This window comes from Armigeres subalbatus, chromosome 1 (assembly GCF_024139115.2).
Source record: "Armigeres subalbatus isolate Guangzhou_Male chromosome 1, GZ_Asu_2, whole genome shotgun sequence".
Taxonomy (NCBI): Eukaryota; Metazoa; Arthropoda; class Insecta; order Diptera; family Culicidae; genus Armigeres; species Armigeres subalbatus.
In genome coordinates, this window is record NC_085139.1 from 112,019,584 (window position 1) to 112,037,917 (window position 18,334).

Here is an 18,334-nt window from a genome sequence, read left to right on the forward strand (position 1 = left end):
GATACCTGATCTATGTGTATGCGAATTTGGTTTATTATAAATCGGAAATGCGGACCTTCGACACAGAATTTATTTGTATTTATTTAAAAATACATATGAGAGAGTTAGTTCTGAAAATATATTGTCAGATTTTCTGGATATGATACACTGCGCGGCGTTTGTAATGTTCCCAAATGGGTACTTGCACAAAACTTCACGCGGCGAATGACTGTCGAAAGGTACGGCCGCGGCAAACGATACACCGCAATGCTATTCACCCATAAGAATCAAGTAAACGGGCTGCAGAAAGCGCGGCGGTACCTTTCATGAAGGGTTCGCCGCGTGCAATTTTGAGAAAATCAGGCAATATTGTGAGAGTTCGGCTACGTGCCCGATGCTGGGAATTTGGTTTCCGCTAAGCTGCGGAGCACGACGGAGGTCCTTCGTAGCTTAGTAGGGAAAGCACGTGTCTTGCGTTCTGGTTTCGTGGGATCAAACCCCACGGAAGGGAACGCTTACCCTCCAATACCTTTTCCGAACTAAATCTATCACATGTTGTGCATTTGCATAATCGAGTTTAAGACATAGTAATTAATTTCCACTCCGGGTGACTTAATACCCGGAACATAGGCAATTAACTTTGAATGTACAGAATTTATTTAACGTATTTTTTTTTCATATAAATATACGAATACGACAGATTGAATTGATTTGGTATGTAACTTTCAGTTTTTGAAGAACTTTAAAAAATATTTAACAAGCTGCGAGCGTGCCCCCAGTTCTCCTTGTGGCATCAAAGAAGACACACAACCAGCTTAGCCGGCAGCTTTATTTGGAGGCGCTCATCCACTGGCGCGCGCGCTCGCATTATGCTATGGCGAGGCACAAATCGGAGGGCGCTTTCGAACGGTGACTGTAAACTTAGAACTTCAGTCGGTCGGACGTTTAGTTTCGCGACAACCTCAACGGTGAGCAGTCGAGTTTCCGGAATAGTCTTCCATCAGGACATTGGCGACGTGCGAAGAAGTCCTTTGATATTGTGCATCGTTTTGGACCAGTGATTTATCGTCACTTGTGAACAAGATTGGGGGATCGAAAGATATGAGCACTTTTCTGTGATAAGAAGAAGCACAACTTCTCGCGTTTGGAATAATGTGGTGATCGGAACCAGTCGGGTCATTAGTGCCCTAGCAATATAGATAGATGGTGACAGACCGCTTGTTGACAAATTTGAATTTACGAGTTTAAATTGAATTTACGTGGGATTACCGTTCTCGGTAGGCTCAAGGAACATCAGCGCATCCATCAAATTGCGCTGCGGTCGTTGGCGGTTGATAAAGTGTGCTAAGTGTACCGGTTCTATTTGTAGTGAGATTCCTGAACGGAGAAATGATAGTTGAATGGTGTTGAAATTGAGGGAAAGGGTTTCACAATTGGAGCATCTTGGATACAAGCTGAAGGTCAGGATGAATACACTGTGAAGATACATTCATGAATACATCTGAGGAAGTGAATGATAAAGTGAATCATTGGTAATGGCAATTTGTATTGTATGCGATTTACATATGAGTTTATTGCGAGTAATGACAATTTGAGTTACAGAAATTATTGTGCTATATTAGGTTTTTGTTGCTGTACATATTTGTAAACATGCCCGACATTTTATATTTGCAAATGAAACCAGCCCCTTTCTAGCTCAAATAGCATTTAATGAACATATCTTCAAATATGCATTCGCTTGCGTTTAAATTCTAAAAAAGAATTTTACATACTTTTAGAATTATTTTTATATTTTGTATAACATTCACACACAACAACTGATTTACAACTGATTCTTAGACAAATATGCTGTAGAAACAAAGGTTTCCAAAATACAATTGTTCATAATTCATGAAAATGCATAAGCTTCAATAAATAGGGTAACCGTAGTGGAGGTAGCACCAATATAGTTGATTTAGTTGGGTTTAAATGAAATTTTTCATATTTATACACTTTACGATGGTTTCAGTTGATGCGTCATGCTTTAAATATCCTGTTAAATGCAACTTATCTTAAGGTTTTTGACATTTTCGAATGACATCTATCTCATTTTTGTTAGCAAATTTATTAGTTTATCTATTAGCTAAGATATTAAAGCTGTAAATTTCCCATACTTAGTTATCAATTTAAAAAAAAATATTTTCTTTTGGGGATCTACTAATACCTCCACTATTGGTACCGTTACCCTAAATGTCAAATATTTCGATTTTTAAATTTCAGATTTTTTGGTCATTTTTTGGTAGAAATCACGCGATTTCTGTTCGATCAAAGTTAATTGCTTATATTACGGATATAAGCCACCTGACATGGTCTTTAATTAAAATGGCTGAAACAATTACAATGGCTGAAATGTGTTGGAGGTAATTCATTTCCTTCTGTCACACGACCCCAGTCCGCTGGACAGGTGCTTTCCCTACTAAGCTACGAAGGACTTCCGTCGTCCTCCGCAGCTCAGCCGAACTATCGCAATCTATTTTTGGAATCAACGCAATTTCTAAAGCTATCCTCGCACCTTGATGGGAATCTTGTCTACGAATTTTGATCTCATGTGTTCAAAGCTTTTTCGGGTTAACGGAATTTTGGCACGGAAAAATAAAAATCGTGACCGATTTTGGGGACATGGGGACTAAAATCCAGTGGAAATTTTCCCGACGTGTGAGACTACCCCGGCGCAGCTACAAAGCAAGACCATGCTGAGGGTGACTGGGCTCGATTCCCACTGCCGGTGAAGGCAATTTTCGGATTGGAAATTGTCTCGAATTCCTGGGAATAAAAGTATCATCGTGTTAGCCTCATGATATACGAATGCAAAAATGGTAACCTGGCTTAGAAACCTCGCAGTTAATAACTGTGGAAGTGCTTAATGAACACTAAGCTGCGAGGCGGCTCTGTCCCAGTGTGGGGATGTAATGCCAATAAGAAGAAGAAGAAGTGAGACTACCTCAATAACCAGACTTACGCGAGTAATAATATCAATAAAAGTTAACTTTTTCACAGTTCTCGAGGTGATCGTGGACTTTTTTTTTGCTATTTCTAGTCATGATACCTGCATTTACAGTTCGCGATTAAGTGATAAAACGTCCAATTTTTCCACAAGAGAAGAGTGTTATAATGAAAGATCAACAAGATCAATGCCGCTCGATCACATTTTGCATTAGCATGTTGAGTGATCGAATAGTGTTATCTATTCTTCTTCTTCTTCAATGGCTCTACATTCCATTTGGAACTTGGCCTGCTTTTCAACTTAGTGTTCTATTATCATTTCCTCAATTATTAATTGAAAGCTCTTCTATGCCCGCTATTGCATTGCCTGAGTATGTTTGTTGTGTGGCAGGTACAATGGATACACCACAGACAAACAGAGAAATTAACATCGACCATGACTTCAGCGATCAACTTGAATTTGATTGCCTGCTTGATTCACAACTAGAGGCGCTACCGTCGTAATCCTTCGAGTTTGACATTTCACTCCAGCGCCTTCTGGTGACAATGTCATACGAAACATTGTTTCGTGTAACATGCTCGCAAGATGATGGTAGAGGAGTTGAACGATGGATTTTTCAGAAAGTGCTTGATAAAGCGTACTATTAGTACTTCGCGTAACTGAAGGAATAAAATAGACCCCATGTCGCGGTCCTTAACCCCCGGTGTTGGCCGGGAAACGAGGAACCTTAGGGAAGATCGAGTAAAAAACCCCGGTGGAAACTATGACCTCCTCTCCGGGAGTGCACATCCGATCGAGCGTATGTTCCTTATGTCAGGGCGGCTGATCATCGTCCCAGTGCCAGGAGGGACATTAAGCATAATTGTGCACGATGGTCCTCCGGAAATTTAGGGGGTTGGTGTCAGGTACTGCAAGCCAGTTAAAAAAAAAAACCTGCATCGAATTATCAGCGAGAGAATACGGCCCGGAACAATCGGCGAAAACCACAGCGACTAAAAGGGTCTAGCGATTGGAAACTCGGTTCATGGAACTGAAAATCTCTCAACTTCATCTGGAGTACACCGGAAGGGGGCACCGGGGCCGACAGCTTGTGGGGACCCCAAAATGTACAAAAAAGGTTGGTTTTGGTACATAAGAATTAAAACATTCCCCGTTTCATTCATCTTCCCATGGATTCAAAAGATGCGATTCAGTTGTGATGACTGGAAACTGCGTGTCATTTGTTGAATTGAGATGAACGGTCTGAACGCCAGTAAGATCAAATTCGTTTTCGTCAAGCCATTCACAGTCGGTAGATTCATTGCGAACAAAAACCGCCATCCATTCCATTTGGCGTTTGGCCTGCTAATCTTGTGAATAGCGACATCTTTGGATTTGTGTAGTCTCTTATGCTCACGTAGCATAATCTGCGTTGCGAAATACAATCCACAATTTGTACAGACACGCTCTTTCAAACAATCCTTGAGCGAAGGGCAATACAAATCATAAGGAATAATCTTGAAGCCAGAAAACGATTTTGGCAGTATCTTTGACGTATCTACGGAATTAAAAAAAAATACCGAAGGAAAATACTGTCGATCATCACGAGCTGATCCTTTCAGGTCTTCTGGAGTCTGCGTGATGGAAATGGGAGGTGGTAAAAATTTGTTCACTTGTCATAAGACGAGTTTGTATAATCCCATTTAATTCCACCACTTATTTGTATTTTGACAGATACGTATTTCGACCTCAACAGTAAGGCCGTCTTCAGTTTCTTGTACTTGACTCGACTTAGTGGTGGAATGGTGGTGGAATTTAATGGGATTGTACAAACTCGTCTTATGACAAGTGAAGACATTCCACTAAAAAGCTCAAAATAATTTCCTTAACAAAAATTTATTCTCAAAACATTACCCAGGATCAATATATTCAGCAATTGTTGGGTAGTCATCGATAACCAGTTGATTCCATACGTTACGGCCAGTGTAACACCAGCATATTTGAAGTTCATCTTTTCAAGTTCTGTATCTGTAGTTTTGAGTTGCGAATCAAGGTGGGATCTGAAGTGGTCGTGTGGAATGATAAGTCCAGCCAAGTCCCGGCTGAGTGGAGCCATTCACCTTCCAACCCTGTTAAAGGCACTACGACCAGGTGCGTTGGTTGCAATGAACAGTGCGTCCAAATTGTACTCCTTAAAATGGTGAATTGCCGTTTGAATAACCTTTCTGTATCGCGGTTTCTCATCTGGGCCTCCATCTACAACAATTATCATCACGGGTTTAACAAAACCATCGTATTTTAAAACTGAGTCAAATCCCTCGATTTCCATCAGGCGATTCATATCGACAGCGTGAGAAAAGGCAGTAGAGGAAGCATGATAACCGGATCTGATAGCCAAATTCGTTGGGCCGGAGTATCCAACCGCTTCCAAGACCGTTCCTTTTGATATCAATTCCGGCGTACATGGATGGAATCAATTTATGTTTATTGGCCAACAACCACCGAAGTAACCAAAAGTTCCTTTAAGAGTACGTTTTTCGCTTAAGCAGCTCAATGAAGCTGATTAAGCGAGATACGTACTCTTAGAGGAACTTTTGGTTACTTGGGGCAGTTGTGATCTGGTATGGCAACTTTATATTCCACGTGCATGAGTATTGGTGATTGCTTAGTAGCAGCAGCCAGACCAATTACCACAAGGGCCTTGTCGTCCTGACTTATAAACGCGACCGCATCAGGTCCCAGTAAAGATGCGATTTCCTAAAGTGCCCTTTTCGTCGCAGTGCAAAATTTTCCGTCCTGGTGGTCATGATGGTTAGTGGCCGTTCGACTGATGGTGAATCCTTTGCTATTCAATCCCGCAGTTAGATCGTCCAGCGTCTCAATGCTCCGAATACTTTCGTCGTGTCGCTTTTCTTGTGCTGCTGATGCATGAAGCGCGATATCGCAGATCGTTTTCAACAAATCGCTTTGAGTTTCTTCAATGCGAGGACGGCCCGGGGTAGCTCGAATCTTCAGATATTCACCTAGAAATCTTCGTCGCATGAAATAGTAAATATAATAGGGAATTGAAGTTATAACAGCATTTTTATCTTACCCGCCTCAGGAACCGTTTCAAGAAGAAGCAGTTTTGCATTGACACTATATTTTTGCTGCCGATCTTGCTCGTTTATCTTTGTTTTGAAAGTCTTTTCAAGTTGTAGTTTCTTAGTTCAGTTCACTTTTTTGCTTGTTAATTCGATCTTGAACATGTGCAGGACGCTTCGATGTACCGGATGTGGATGCTGTTTGTTCCTCAACACTTTGTTGACCATACGATTTACTTTTTGTGTAGGAATGTTCAAAGTCGAGGTTGACGCTGCCGGTTGTTGAGTCGGCAAACGTTTGTGACCATCCTCTGCAGCTTTCAATGATTGTCCCCAGAACTTTTTTTCCTCAGTGCACAACCTTCTAGTTCCCTGATTTTTTTTTCGACACATTCTCTTTAAATCAGGTATCTGGCACCCCCAATCCTTTGACAATAGCCAACATCTTTGAGTTTCCCATTGTTCGGTTGAAATTGAGTTTCCCATTGACAATTCTATTTTGTAAACAAACCACTATTCCGAAGTGATTTTTTTTTTCCATTCGGAAAGTGACTTTCAAGCGCAGCGGTAGTTACCGTTATTGTTGGTTGAAAAAATTGCGGTTCGATAAATCAAAATCAAATTTTTCGTATTAAATCGGATAGTGAGAAGAATAAAATAGTAGAGCAAAAGAAAAAGCAGTGCGGTGTAATAATTTAGTGAAAGGTTTAACCCGCGTGCAGTTAAAACCGGATGCCATATTGGTGAAAAAAGTGAAGTGAGGTTATGGAGGGGAAAGAAGATCCTCCGGATCCCGGAGGTGACGCTGCAAGAATAAAAAATGGAGTCAAACAACGAATGAAGTTCGAATACGCAATTAGTGATGAAGCGCCATATCGGGTGTACTTCGAAATGCGAGGAGGAGCGCAAGCAGGAAGAATAAACAAGTTTTCACTAGGATCGAAGCTACGGGCGGCGCAAAGGTACAAGAACCACATAATCGACATGAAGCAGATTGGACGTAACAAAATCATGGTAATCTTCAATAGTTACATCAGAGCAAATTCTATCGTCGAAGATATTAACAACGAGAACGGCATGTACACAGCGTACATTCCAAAACACGTTGTTAGCATATCAGGAGTCATCACAGGAATCCCGACAGATATCTCCACGGAAGAAATATTCATGGACCTGGAAAGTGAGACACCCGTTCTGGAGGTTTACAGGCTGAACCGTTATGTTAATGGGGAGAAAATACCGTCGAACAGAGTATCCGTTACATTTCGGTCAAAAGACTGCCGGATAGGGTACGACTATTCTGTTGTCAGACCAAAGTACTACCGTTCGTGCAGAAGGTGGTTTTCTGTGGCAAGTGTTTAAGATACAACCACAAAGCGGAAAATTGTAAGAGTTTCAGGAGATGTCAGACGTGTGGTGATCGTCACGATGACGAGAACTATGACAATTGTCAAGAACGCAACAAGTGTCTACACTGCAAAAAAACACACCCCACCGGCAGCTTGGACTGCCCAGAGCGAATGCGACAGGAACAAATAAAATCGATAATGGCGAAGAAAAACTACACGTACGTCGAAGCAAGAGAGATGGTGTCCTTCACCTCGAATAACATCTTTGAACCTCTGAACTCACTTCAAGATATGCCTACACTCGCGGAAACACTAGCAGAAGGCAGCAACCTGCAGTCGGAATGGCAGCAAACAAACAAACCAAGAGTACCCATAACTCCGGCGGTAAAGCTGTACGCTGAAAAAAGGAAAAACCATAAAACTAACGCGGTGTTACCAGAAAATGAAGCACAACCAGAATCGTCGAGTGGGACACAGATGGATGGAGTAGCATTACAAAATCCATACAAAGTACACGAGATGGAGAGATGGAAGAACAAAATGCAACAGGAAGCCAACAAGATGATTGAATCAAGTGTAACAAACAAATACCAACACAAAGCAATGAGCTTCTATTCGGAGCTGGTCAGTGATGGAAACTTAAGCAGTGAAATAAAAGAAAAAGTGAAACAAGCAGTGCAAAAACATTTTAAACTGAATCAAACGATTATATAAAGTGACAAAAAGAAGTAAAAAGTGAAAATGAGATCAACCAGTGAAAACGAAAACAAACAAAAAGCAACAGTGGAAGGAAATATAAAAATAATACAGTGTAATATCCAAAGTTTAAGTAAACATAAAGAAGAATTACAAAGAGTGTTGGTCGGAGAAAAATATTCAGTAGCAATATTAACAGAAACGTGGTCTCAGGAATTGTACGAGGAGACGGCTCGATACAGGATTTCCGGATACCATAACGTTTTACAATCAAGAGAAGACAACTATGGAGGAACAGCTGTTTATCTGAAAAACAATTTCAACTACAGTAGAGTTCCAATTGAGAACCTGACGGAATGCACCCAAGCGGTAGCAGTTGCCATCCCGAGTAAGGATCTCGTAGTGGCAGCGGTTTACATCACACCAGCAGCAACGAGTCAGAATTTTGAAGAAGACGTAATCAAAGTGTTCGAGGCTCTCAAGGATTTCAAAAACGTAATCATCGGCGGAGATTGGAACGCGCACCACGTGACGTGGGGGAACGATTGCAGCGATAGAAAGGGGCACATTTTCGTAGAGCTGGTCAACCAATATGACCTGCTAATTCTTAACGACGGACAAAAAACATTTGTGCCAATACAACTAAACAAAAGGAGTACAGCAATAGATGTATCGTTGTGCACCAGTAATTTGTATGGAGAGTTCGATTGGAAAGTGCTGGATTTCGGAATTGGCAGTCATCATATGGCAATACAAATCACTGATAAAGAAAAGCAGTCAAAGGAAGAAAATGGATTTATAACAGGAAAAAATAAACTCAAAACTCGCAATGCTAGGAAATGACAAAATACACTCATGGGAGGAATTAACCGAAGAAATGAAGAAGATCTATAAAACAGCAAACAACGGGACACTAAAACGCCTAAGTACTGGTGGTCCACAGAAGTGGAAGATGCCTGGAAACGAAAAACAGAAGCAAGGAGGGAGTTCAACAAAATAGGTAGTGTAAGAAACTTAATCGAATTTAAAAAAGCAGCAGCAAAGTTCCAAAGGCGGAAAAAGATTGAAAAAGAAACCAAGTGGAAGGAATTCATCGATGAAATAAACCCAATGAATAGCTCCAAACAGCTTTGGCAAAGTATCGGCAGACTAACAGGTAAAACTTTTAGGAGAAAAGAAAATAATCCCCTTTTGGACGATAAGAAGATAGCAGAAAAATTCTTGGATCTACATTTTGGAAGGAACAGCCCTGTGGACATGATTGACTTCGGTGGATCATTTGCAAGTTACGATATTCTTGATCAAGAAAAATGGAATAGGATAGTAGGGGATAAAAAACCGAACTCGGCACCTGGCGTGGATAGAATTACCTACGGAATGCTGAAGCAGTTGCAACCCGGTGTTGTGCAGCAACTATTGAAGGATTTTAACGGACAATGGCGTAGGAGTTTCCCTGGAGATTCGCTGAAAACGATAAAGGTGGTCGCAATACCTAAAGCCGAGAAGGATCAAAGTAAACTGGAAGGTAAACGTCCGATTTCACTGGTTCCAACTTGTACCAAAGTTGTGAATACAGCCGTATTGGAAAAGTTAAAAGAAGCCTTGGAAGCAGGCAATGTTCTCCCCACAAGATCGTTCGGTTTTAGAAAAGGACTATCCACGAATACTTGTGTGACGTATGTGGTCAACAAAATAATGGCTAATAAAAGGAAGGAAACTTAACGAGCATAATCTTTGTGGATCTAAGTAACGCTTTTGCAACGTAAAAGTAGATACTTTGAAACAAATATTGTCAGAAAAAGAATACCGCTAGAGTTGATTTGCTGGATCACAAATTTTCTAACTAATAGAAAAATAATTTTTCATACAAATAAGGAAAAACTTGTAAGAGTCGTCAGTGAAGGTCTTCCACAAGGGGATGTTCTATCCCCCACTCTCTTCAACGTATATACTGCTCCTTTGCATGAAATCCAGATCGATGACGTAGAGCTGGTGCAATATGCCGACGACTTCGGCATCATAGTCACAGCGAAAACAGTAGAAAGGCTGCGAATAATCGGACAAGACTATCTGGACCATTTCGTAGAATCAGCAGCGAAGCTCAACTTGTCAATAAACCCAGCAAAAACTAAATCCATACTATTTCAAGCCAGTAATAAAACACTGGACTATAAGATAGATGGAACAAACATAGAAACTGTTAGGTCACATGACTATCTGGGCATGGCACTAGATAGATCTTTAAACTTTGGGAGACACACTAAGGAATTAAAAGGAAAGGTCAATGAGAGGCTCAACATGATCAAGGTCATCAGCGGAGTAAAGACTGGAGGGCACCCGGAGACAATGCTGAACGTACACAAAGCGCTTGTTCGAGGAACGCTGGAATACGGCTCTACGGTGTACAGCAATGCTGCAAAACCAAACCTAAATAAGCTAGCTGTTATCAACAATCAGAGTCTACGAAAAGCCACAGGATGTACCAAAAGTACTCCCTTAAATACTCTGTTAGCAATATCTGGCTTAGAATCCATGCCAATAAGACAGGAATATATAACAGGAAAAGAGATCGCACGTAACATCGCACAAAGAACGGCGGTCGGAGAACAGCTAATCGGAACAACCATAGATAACAGATCGGACACGAAAAAGATAAGTTACATGGAAACAGTTTTTCTTAACCACTTTGAAGTATTCGATGCTATAATGACAATCAGGAAGAACTGCGTGAAGTACCCGGATATAATAATCCGACCGACATTGGATGGACTGGTCAAATCCAAAGGAAACACGAACCCAAAACACCTAAAACAACTAGTTCTGTTTGCATTTAACGGCACCTACAAAGGACGCAGAAGAGTCTTCACGGACGCCTCGAAGACAGGGCATTTATGTGGAGTTGGAGTTTTTATTGAAGGATCAAATAAAAGAGTCTCCGTTCGACTTGCTAATGAAATTAGCATCACAGGAGCAGAGCTTGCAGCAATTAAAATAGCTATGGAAATTATTTCTAAAGAACAATTGACGGGTGCTGTAATATACACGGACTCGCGATCGGCTTGCGAACTTCTGGAAGCAGCGAGAGACCAACAGGAACGAGAAGAATTATTAGATGAAGTGTTAACAATGGCAGCAGAGTGGGGAGTTTCGATGCAGTGGATACCGAGCCACATAGGAGTGAATGGTAACGATATCGCAGATCAACTGGCAAAGGAAGGTATTACGAACGATCAGCCAATACTAGATAATATAATATCATACAAGGATGTATACTGTATACTGAAACGCCGAAAGTCACTGAAAATCGACGAATGGTACAAGGACTATGCTATTGAAAAGGGACAAAAATTCTTCCAAATTCAACCAGATTTCAGATCTAAACCATGGTTTGTTGGTCTAAAGCTAGACGGGAAACAAGTTCGATTACTAAATCGACTGATGGCCGGTCATGACTGGTCAAAAGTCTGGAGACACAAAATGAAATTAATAGACAACCCAACCTGCGAAACATGCAATCAGATTGAAACAGCAGAACACTTAATTCTGCACTGTGAAAAATACCGGAACGTACGCGTAAGATACTCATTACAACAATACAACAACCTGATAGAAATATTTAAAACGAACAGTGTAAACGAATATCAGAAAATCTTGGATTTTGTAAAGGATGCAGCTTTGGATTTATAAGAACCCTCAGCTGTGGTCAGGCGACCGAAGACAAGCAACAGGGCATATAGTCTTGGCAACTGGCCCTTATTCCTGGCAAGTAAAACTTGCCTCCCAGAATGAAGAAGAAGAAGAAGAAGAAGAAGAAGAAGATTTTTTTTTTTCCAAATATACATAATTATTTTACATAATTTTTCAAGAACTTGTGCGAAAGTATGAATGCGAGGTGTACACTTCAACAAGAATATTGACGCCTTTAAGGACATAGATGGAGGAGTACCACGATGGCAGTCAATATGGCACCGAACCTCCCACGGGTCAACCCCACACCTCCCGCACTCCTCTCCCACCAACATTCGAATGCATCGAACAGCATCGAACAAAAGTTAAATATTCAAATTACTAACCTGTTCACAGCATATTTATTCATTTCCCGTGATAATGAACATGTTTATCCAAAGAGTTTTATGTATTTCAGCTCGAATAATATCATAAATCAGCAATTTCGTGCCGATTTATTAGCCGTTCGCGATTTGGTGGGTTCATCACTGCACTTCATATCTTCTCAAAGGGCACTGAAAAAATCAAGTTTTAACTCACCTCTCCACACATGAGCAGCCCGAAATGTTGATGGAATGCAAATTAAACATCACTTTTCGAAATCAGTCACTTGTTTGAACCGAAAACTTAATATAAACTGCTATTTTTGCCCGAAAAAAACCATTAAAAACTGATCGCGGAGCGAATGTAAACAACGGCACCGGCAGCAGCAAACTAATAACTAGGGTGGTTCAAAAAATAATTTTGCTCCGCCACGCTCAGTCGATTATGATTTATAATTTGGGTGTCATCCGATGGTTTGGGCTGGTTTGAACAGAGGCTTACCGTGCACAGGTCGTTACAGGTTTGTATGACAGTTGATATGGCGAGGTTGAATTTTACATTATTCTGATTGTGGCGCTCCGTCATTGGGCGCTGGCGAGGGGGGAGACCATATGAATGGATAAAATATTCAAGAGCTTTAACTCTGTAGACAATGCATATTGAATGGTCGTTCCAATAGTTAGAAGTCGATTTCAATCGAGGTTGCGTGTCTTTAGCCTGATAATTAGGCTTCTCAGAAGGCATCAGTTTGGCAACAGAAATGTGTGCTTCAGCAAAATAGCCAAAATTTGTCTGTGATATCTATTGCACCAGGAGCAGATACTTCATACAAAAAGTGTGACATGGGGGTGAGCGGGGTATAAAATGATATTTTTTTTGCGTTACGTAATCAATGGATCTTTCCTGCGGTGCGATTTTCGTTCAGTGAAGTCTTTAGAATGTTGCTTTCAGCTATGTGGGTTCTCTTTTCGCCAGCGTTCGAGGAGGCGCTGTAGCCAGTGTAATGAAAGGTTTTGTTTCCCATACTAGTTTTCATACAAACTTGAACCGGCTTGTGCTCAACCAGTTTTTGTTCAATTCGATTTTTGGAGGACACTCGGAGCATGGGACGGAATCGAGTGAGCGTGTTGGAGCTGGGTCGTTTTTGAACCACCCTACTTATATTTTATGTTTTTTTATAAATACGATACCAATACTACTACAGTATATGACAGTTTTTATTGTACCAACACTTTCAAAGCTTTGTTTTGGTACTCAACCCACCTTCACCTTAATAAATTCTCATATTTCAATCGGCACCAAGCGCTCTACTTCGCCAAAATATCATAATATTTAAAACATATTTTCATTAGCAGGTTTCAACGACTATGATTACATCTTTGTATTAAATTAATCGATGATTTTGATGCTGGAATCAGAAACATGGCCGCTTCGCAGACCCCTGCTTTAAATACACTTTTATCCTTCTCCTTCACCGTATTGCAAAAGACAACAGCTTCGGATTGGCATTGTTGCTCTGTTTTCTCCGGAAATGCCTTTGCAAATCCATTGTAAAGTGCTTGGAACAGTTCGTTTTGATTCATCGTAGACCAACCTTTTTTAAATTAAATAAAAACTTTCACTGCAAAATTTCTCTTCACGAATTGTTAAAATCAGCTAAATACCCAATACTAAATACCTTGCGCGGTATTTTTGTTTTTGACAGCTTTGCAACTTTTAAGTGCACGGTCAAATAAATTTATCCAAAATTAAAGTTGAAAATAGGGGAAACTGAGGTAATATGCACCCACGGGGCAAAACGACCCTTTAGCATTTTTGAGGACATTTTCGGCAGTTTTTCGATAGTATTTACTACAGAGCATGTATTTTGGATCTCAAACTTCCAACTCAGTAGTAAACATTCTTGAAAATATTCCTGGAACACCGCCAAAAAAGCCAAAAGGTCGTTTTGCCCCGGTAAGACGCGCAGCTACAAAGCAAGACCATGCTGAGGGTGGCTGGGTTCGATTCCCAGTGCCGGTCTAGGCAATTTTCGGATTGGGCATAAAAGTATCATCGTGTTAGCCTCATGATATACGAATGCAAAAATGGTAACCTGGCTTAAAAACCTCGCAGTTAATAACTGTGGAAGAGCTTAATGAACACTAAGCTGCGAGGCGACTTTGTCCCAGTATGGGGATGTAATGCCAATAAGAAGAAGAAGAAGTGAGACTACCTCAATAACCAGATTTACGCGAATAATAATATCAATAAAAGTTAATAACTTTTTCACAGTTCTCGAGGTGATCGTAGACTTTATTTTTTTTGCTATTTCTAGTCATGATACCTGCATTTACAGTTCGCGATTAAGTGATAAAACGTCCAATTTTTCTACAAGAGAAGAGTGTTATAATGAAAGATCAACAAGATCAATGCCGCTCGATCACATTTTGCATTAGCATGTTGAGTGATCGAATAGTGTTATCTATTCTTCTTCTTCTTCTTCAATGGCTCTACATTCCATTTGGAACTTGGCCTGCTTTTCAACTTAGTGTTCTATTATCATTTCCTCAATTATTAATTGAAAGCAGCAGAAAGCAGCATAGTTAGTGCTAAAAATGTATCGAGCTGACAAGCCATGAAGCGGAAGTTGAATCTGGCTATGGAGAATTTTTAAGTTAAACTATTTCACTTATTTTAAGTAGAGGTGTGCGCTGTTCCAAAAATCATCGGCGGCGGCGGCGTTTTCGGCGTCACGCCGATAGCCATTTCGGGCTTTTTTATTGCGTTCTTTTTTTTATATATATTTTGTTCTTGATTTCTTCGGACCATTTTCAAGACATTATATAGCATTACCGGGAGAATCTTTTAAATTTTGTCGAAAAAATCTGATGAACTTCCCCAAAAAAATAGCTCTTAGTTTTTCCAATTAATTAATTTGGAAATTATTTTTAGATTTGGTACTTGAACTACTTTAAAATTGTCACGAGAAATTCTTTGGAAATTCCTTGGATAGCTTTTCGAAATTTCCATGGGAAATTGTTCAGAATTTTCGTGGAATATTCTTCGTAAAATACAAAAAAAAATTCTAATATGCACGAAAAGTTCTTTGTAAATTCTGTTAAGTATTCTTCAAAATTCACACAGAAAATTCTTTAAAATACCCACGAGGAACTTTAACGAGTTTTCGCAGGAAACTCCCTGTAGTTTACACGAGAAATTCTCCGAAGTTTCAACGGAAAACTCTTCAGAGTTCAAAACTGTGGATATCACCGAGAAATGATGGTAAACGAAAATAGTTTGAAATTTTCATAGAAAAATTCTTAGAAAATTTGCACGATTTTTTTTTATATTTCTATGAAACATTCTTCAGATTTTCCCCGGGAATCGCACTGAAACTCTATAGAATTTCGGCGCATAATTTGAATTTTTTACGAAAACTTCGGTAAAATTTCAATGTATTTTTGACGGAATTTATTTTTTGTTTCTACTGGAGATTATTCATATTGTCCATAAGAATCTTTTTGGCAATTCCACCAAAAAATATCAAATAGGAGGAAGGGTCGATTGACTGAAAATCTTCCGTTGGAAAGCCATCTGGCCGAAATTAATTTGGTCAAAATGAATTTTCGAGCGAAACGGTTATTAAATCAAAAACGGTTTGGCTGAAAATTTCAACACCAAGGCGTTTGCCCTTGACCCTGTTAACGAGTCATTTGGCCGAAATGGTAGTTTGACAGGAGAAGTTATCTAGCCAAAAATTCAGTTCGGCTGAAATGGTCGTTTGACAGAAATGACCAATTGAGGCTTTTCTACCGAACGACCATTTCGGCCAAAGGACCATTTTGCCAAACGGTATTTTCGGTCAAATAACATTTTTGGCCAAACGAATTTTTCGATCAAATAACCAGTATGTAGGTTGTATGTCCATTCGGCTAAACGACATTTTCGGCCCTGTGGCCTCCTCCCATTCGTCCATTTCCCTCGTTTGGCCGAAAGTTATTCGGATGCTTTCTTCCGGTCGAACGGTTATTATGTCGAAAATAATTTGGCCTAAAATATCATTTGACCGAAAGCGACACACAGCCGAAAGAAACATTTGTCCGAAGTGGTACCTTGGTCGAAAAAGTTTTTTCTTTTTTTTTAACTAATTTTATTTGCTAATTATCTAATACATGCATTCATCTCTTAGACTAGGTGTTCCGTGTTTTCTTAACACTATCATCCTTATTTGTTATGTTATTTTTTTAGTTATCATTAATACATTTCAATTGCCTCTGGCAGTTAGAATTTTTCCTCTGGTTGAATTGAACCATGTAGGAATTGCAATGTTTTTAAATTAAACTAATCTTAACCTATTTTATACTAAGGGTACAAGGAGTTAATCGTTGCAATAGAAGATTGCAACGATTTTTGTCTAAAATTGGAAATTATTTTGTTGGACATTTGTTGCAATGTTTCAATATTAGAAATTCTATGAAGTTCATTGGTACTATACCACGGAGGCAACTTCAGAATCATTTTCAAAATTTTATTTTGAATCCTCTGAAGTGCCTTCTTTCTGGTATTGCAGCAACTAGTCCATATTGGCACAGCATACAACATGGCAGGTCTAAAAATTTGTTTGTAAATCATAAGTTTGTTCTTAAGTCAAAGTTTTGATTTTCTGTTTATAAGTGGATATAGACACTTAATATATTTGTTACATTTGGCTTGAAGGCCTTCAATGTGATTTTTAAAAGTTAATTTTTGATCTAGCAGAAGTCCTAAATATTTAGCTTCGCTAGACCAATTAATTGGAACCCCATTCATAGTGACAATATGTCTGCTAGAAGGTTTCAAATAAGAAGCTCTCGGCTTATGTGGGAAAATTATAAGCTGAGTTTTGGAAGCATTCGGGGAAATTTTCCATTTTTGCAAGTAAGTGGAGAAAATATCCAAACTTTTTTGCAATCTACTACAAATGACACGAAGGCTACGCCTTTTGGCTGAGAGACCCGTGTCATCCGCAAACAAAGATTTTTGACACCCTGGTGGTAAATCAGGTAAGTCAGAAGTAAAAATGTTATACAAAATGGGCCCCAGTATGCTGCCTTGGGGAACACCAGCTCTTACAGGTAATCTATCAGATTTAGAATTCTGATAGTTTACCTGCAGTGAGCGATCTGATAAATAATTTTGGATCAGTTTAATAATGTACAGAGGAAAATTAAAATTCATCAATTTTACAATCAAACCTTCATGCCAAACACTGTCAAATGCTTTCTCTATATCAAGAAGAGCAACTCCAGTCGAATATCCTTCAGATTTGTTGAGCCGAATTAAGTTCGTAACTCTTAATAACTGATGAGTGGTTGAATGCCCATGGCGAAAACCAAATTGCTCATCAGCAAAAATAGAATCGTCATTAATATGAACCATCATTCTATTTAAAATAATCTTTTCAAACAGTTTGCTTATTGAAGAAAGCAAACTGATAGGGCGATAACTAGAAGCCTCAGCTGGATTTTTGTCCGGCTTCAAAATTGGAACAACTGGCTGTTCTGCCACATTGAGAGTTGACGTAAAGTCAATGTCAACTTCTCTCCACGAACAGCCTAGATAGCCGTGTGGTGTCGGCAGCTGGTTATCTGGCTAAGAATAACATTACAGATTGCCTGTTCCAGTGGTAAAAGTCCACCATACAGGTGACCCCCAATTTTCGGTGTGATGCGGCTTTATGCTTACCGTGCCTACGAATGAATGGTTAGGGGGGTCTAATAAGAACCTAACCGCAAACGGAGCCTGTGAAGCACCAGGGCCCCCTTCACAGTATTTTAGCCCTCGCTGCGCTAACCGGAGCTATGGCGTAGTTGACTTTTTACTTCTCCGAGATAATCGGCTACTCTTATTCAACCTCATCGTGAGGTTGAATAAGAGTAGGGTTATAAATATGTGTTTTAATTAGTTTTCAACAAATTGTCACCTATATGGATTCACATTATGCGTTTTTTACAATGTGCTTTGTGTATGTTACCTATATGGATTCACATTATGCGTTTTTTCACAGTGTACTCTGTGTCTCGTCCTTGACGTTTGGCTTCGGCTACTATTGTTCAATCTCAACGCGAGGTTAAATAAGAGTGGGGTTATGAATATGTGTTTTACTTAGTTTTCAACAAATTGTCACCTATATGGATTCGCATTAGGCGTTTTTCACAGTGTACTCTGTGTCTCGTCTTTGACGTTCGGCTTTG

The 18,334-nt window shown here is 39.7% G+C and overlaps 1 protein-coding gene across 1 annotated transcript in view; it reads left to right on the plus strand.

Annotated features, from left to right (window-relative positions):
* Positions 1–909: 909 nt before the first annotated feature.
* Positions 910–18,334, plus strand: part of LOC134205450 (probable peptidoglycan muropeptide transporter SLC46) — a 105,280-nt gene continuing 87,855 nt past the window's right edge. Inside the window, exon 1 of the mRNA XM_062680700.1 lies at positions 910–1,511. The gene's annotated coding sequence lies outside the window, so the exon portion shown is untranslated. The remainder of the gene's footprint in view (positions 1,512–18,334) is intronic.